Source organism: Ischnura elegans, assembly GCF_921293095.1.
Source record: "Ischnura elegans chromosome 13 unlocalized genomic scaffold, ioIscEleg1.1 SUPER_13_unloc_4, whole genome shotgun sequence".
Taxonomy (NCBI): domain Eukaryota; kingdom Metazoa; phylum Arthropoda; class Insecta; order Odonata; family Coenagrionidae; genus Ischnura; species Ischnura elegans.
The window spans coordinates 3,223,095-3,227,989 of NW_025791660.1; positions in this window are offsets into that span (position 1 = coordinate 3,223,095).

A 4,895-nucleotide genomic window follows, 5' to 3' on the forward strand; every position below is an offset into this window, starting at 1 on the left:
TATTTTCCGGATCGTCTTGTATAGTTTTCTGATCGGGCCTTAAAATGCCAGCCCGGACCAGATAGGAGAGACGTATGTGATGGCAGGTATAACAGCTTTGAAGATGTGCAGTCGCAGATGTTGGAGTATTTCTTTCGAGTTTATGATGGGACGATGTAGTAAGCTTGTCCTGCTGAGCTTCTTTTGGAGTTCACGCAGATGGGGGCGAAATCGTAGCTGCCGATCCAGGTGAACTCCGAGGTAGGTGGCGTTATCGCTCCATGGTATATTTATACCTCGCAGAGTGAGTGGAGCAGCAGGAAGTAGGAACCAGCTATTCCTTTTTTGGAACATGACCGTTTTCGTTTTGGCCGGGTTGAGGTCTATTTTTCATTTGGAGTACCAATCCGCCACTTTGTTTAAGGCTGTTTGAAGGTATTTTGCAGCGTAGCGTGGTCTAGTGGATTTGCAGATTATGGCTGCGTCATCCGCGAAGAGGCAGGCGGTTGTGTTCCAGCAGAACGTTGTTGGAAAGTCTGCGGTATAAATGGAGTAGAGCAGTGGTCCGAAGACTGATCCTTGAGGGACTCCGGCAGGATTAGGTCGAACGGTTGATTTGGCTCCATCCCAATGGACTCTGAACTGTCGGTTATTGAGGAGGTTCGATATGGTTTCAATGATCCAGAGCGGGTAGCGGTATGTTTTTAATTTCCAAATAAGTCCTTCATGCCATGCCTTGTCAAACGCTTTGCTGACGTCTAAAAAGGCAGCAGAACTGCAGCTTTTAGCGTTGAAGGCGCTGTTGATAAAGTTTGTGACACGAAGTAGGGCATGCTGTGTTGAGTGCTTTTTGCGGAATCCGTATTGGAAGACTGGGAGAATCTTCTCTGATTCGGTGTGCTTCAGTAGATGGCATTGTATTACTCTTTCAAACATTTTTCCAAGACCGTCTAGGAGCGAGATCGGTCTGTAGCTGGATATTACGGACGAAGGTTTGCCTGGTTTTCGCAAACCTATTACCGTTGCTTTCTTCCACGCTTTAGGAAAGTAGTTGAGTCGGAGGCTTGCGGTAACAATGAAGGCCAAAAGAACTCCGGCTGCTCTCGGAAGTTGTTTCAGAACCTTATTTTTAATCCCGTCAGGACCTGGCGCTTTCCTCAGTTAAAGTCTACTGAGTTCCTCAGCGATGTTTGGCAGTGTGGTTTCTGGAGGATTTGCGGCAGATGGTGGCATTGGCGGCTCTTCTTCTTCTAGTTGAGTAATGTTAGCAGCCAAAGGTGTAGGGCTGTTTGGCGTAAAGCAGTCTTGCAAAAAGTCAGCAAAGCAAAAGGCTTTTTCAATGCTGCTGCAGGCTAGTCCGGAATATGTTCGTATCGGTCGATTTTTGTGAAGGGCTTCCTGAGAGATCTGGCCATTCGCCATATGTTGCCGTCGTCAGTGGATAGCGAGGACAGTTTCTTCTCCCAGGTCGTCTGTCGGAAGTCCAAAACAGTGTCATGTACCTTTCGTTTTAGTACTTGGAAGGCTCTTTTGTCGCGTGGATCATGTGTTTGTTTGAAGCGTTTACGCGCCTTGTTTTTTCTTTGAATCAGTTCTTTGATACCAGCCGGTAGGTCCAGGTAGTCGGGAGGACTGCGCTTTGCGAGAGGTATCGCCGTTTCTGCCGCTTTCTGGATGTTATTTGTGAGCGCTGCGACGAGGTTGTCTATGTCTGCGCACGTGTCCGCTGAGTACGAAGCTGGCAGAGATGATGTAAGAGTAGTTCGAAACAAGGGCCAATCGCATTTGGCGAAGTTTCTGTGCTCTGGGAGTGGGAGATAAAGTGGTTTGATCCCCAAGTAACAGATCACTGGGTAGTGATCACTTTCCAGTGCTTGCACGGTGCGGCAGGAGACGGATAAATTGATATTTGCAAAAAGGAAGATGTCCAGCACGTCATAGGAGCCGTTGGACGTGTAATGCGTCGGATAATCTTGACCCAAGGCACGGATATTGTTGTCATCCAGCCATTTCCTCAGCTTGTTTCCTCTCGGGTTCGGGACGTTCGACTGCCAGGAATGATGCTTGACGTTTAGATCGCCACCGAGTACTGTTGGTGATCCTCTTTGCAATATCGCTGCATATTTATCAGCACAGAAGTTCTGCTTAGGCCGGTGATAGGCCGAGACAATTGTGAAGTAGCCTGCATTGGTTTCTAGCTGTACCGATGTTGTACTAACATATCCTGACGGAATGTGACCTATATCGGGTATTGCGATATAGGATGAACCTTGTGGGAGGACTAAACGACATGTTTCGTGACGACCCTGAACGTCTCAGTCGGGTAATAAAATTTCTGAAAACTATTGGTCTGCTGAATGAATCTAACCTCGTTACACAATTTGTATTCACGCACTCACCTATCTCACCTATTATTTTATATTCCGAGGAAATAAATATCCAGATTCCTTCAGGTTCAGGTTTATGGCGTGATCCTCCCAAATTAAATTTTTACCAATGGAATGATACGGTGCAAAATGACCTAAGATGTCGACGCACCCTAAAAATAACAATAACTAACTAACTAACCGATGTTGTTTCAATGGAGGAGTTTTGAGGTGCAGGAAGCTGATGTCCTTTTAGGCCGTCTTTAAGTAAAACTGCAGTTCCTCCGCTGCCAGGTATCTCAGGGTTTTGTCCGGTTCTGTCATCTCGAAATGTGGTAAATCCAGGAATTTTCCAATTCTGCGTGGTGTGGAGTCTCGTCTTGCTGATAAGCGCAGCGTCGAAATGAAATTCCTTCAAGAAGGAGAGAAGTTCTGGAGTCTTTCGTTGGAGTCCGCCATTCGCGTTTTAGGTCGCGATGGCGAGGCGTGGTGGCTGCTTCGCGTGCCTAGGGAACGCGGAGGTTTAGCGCTGTGAGCACTTGCGTCATAAGTGCTTGTTGTTGCAGAAGCTGTTGCTGAAGAATTTGCGTTACAGCAACAAGGGATTGTATGGCGGAAGCTATGTCGGAAGCGTCTGAAGAGGGGTCAGGTGCCGGCGGTGCAGAGTTTTTCTTTAAGGAATTCAAATCCGGGAAGTGCACGTCCAGTCGCAGGCGCACAGTGGGCTGAAATCGAAAAAAGCTGGCCAAAAATCAAAATATCGACTTTTTCATTTCGAACCGGGAATAATATATTATCATTTTAGAAGATCCAGGGCATGTAAAACTGAAGTTGATTTTCTGTCAAAATTTTTTGTTTAATTTTTATAGCTCGCCAAAAATCAATAAAAATCTATGAAATCGTGAGCGCGCGATTTATGCGTAAAAGTTCAACGTTTGTTCCCCATGCAATGGAAAACAGTTCATAATTCGGAATTTTTGAGGATATTTATTGATAGTACCACTCTTTTAGTTAATTAAGAGCTAACTTTTGTTTTAGTCAATTGTTATTTATTAACTTTATGATTTGTTAAAAATATCACTGTTTTTCGTTAATTTTTTACCTAATGCTAGGATAAAAGTAGTTACCGCCGCTTGCCGCTCCTAAGATATTTACACCAGGAGTTAGACTGAAGTCTATATTATTAGTCGGAAAAGAAAAATCTTGCTCCAACTTGCTCCCCTCTGATTTTTTCGTGGTAAAGCAAAATGATGTCGGGCGGTTGTCGCGCCCCATGACCCGCAATACACGGAGTATGCTCTCGGGAACTTAGGATGACATGCGTCGTAGTCCGTTTGAGAGACTGGATTTTCCCTAAATTGTTGGTGCATTGTACTAAACTACTTGTTATTTGCTGTTATTTATGGTTTGTACCCTCATCTGACGATTATACCCCTGGGTCTTTCCGCAGGACCCGCGTGCGGATGGTAAAAAACCTAACGGTTCGCGCGCTCTCCAAGCCCTTTGTCCTCGGCGGCTACCCCTATGCACCCAGATTTGTTCTTTTACTTTGAACACGTGCAAGTGTTTCCATTCTACAAATTAGGTTTTCCCAAAACATGCAGTCCATGCGATTAGCACGCTCATTAGGCCGGCCCTTATTTTTCAGAATTGCGAAAATTTATGTTTTCCTGATCTCAAAATGATCCAAATGGTGTTTATATTCACGTGTTAAAATTTGGTTACTTTAAAATAACGGCAACCCGTGCCCCAAGGGCCCTAAGTACTAAGGACCCTCAATTGAGTTTTTTGGGGCCGAAAAAGCGCTATTTCTATGTAAAACGTAAAAGTAAAGCCCTTTAGGGCCGATTTTCTGTTTGTTTTGACCTATCTCTAAGAGTTTAGGAGATATCGTCCGTCGTAATGCAATCCCCCCCCTAGGGCGCCACCCCGCACCGCGGCACCGCTGAAGTATGTCCCGCACCACTTACTAGAGACTTCCCCTCAAACCCCTCCCCTCCCTCGGCAAAGACTTTGCTCCTGATGACAAGATCTAGCCTCTGAAGACATGTGCTAACCTTAGAAAGAATTTAATTGCCATAACAATACTTCCATTCCAAGAGATCAATTAATTTTCACTCTGTCCATGAATTTCAGTACATTAACCAAAATAAAATAGATTTTCATTGTATTTCTAATTTTTCACTGACATCCCAAATTTGGCAATTAAATTGCCTTTCCGCACGTAAGGGTTGTATTGCGATGAAAAGCCACACTTAGTAATAAATTTTTAAAGCTCTCTTCCTTCAACGTGACTGCTGAAAATCTTGAATTAGTATCGCTCCTCTCGCTGCACAATTATTTCCCACTTGATGACCCCGAATAATTTGAAAATCGTTCTTGTATGTTCATCACATTCTCGCATGTTCACATCACAGAATGCAATACATATTTACAATACATTAAATAGCTTTCTCGAATTAGTGGTGACAAAATTTGGTATAGATACCTTAGTCATGTCTTTACGTTTATAGAATGCCTTCTTCGGTGGATCATATTTTCCTACACAAG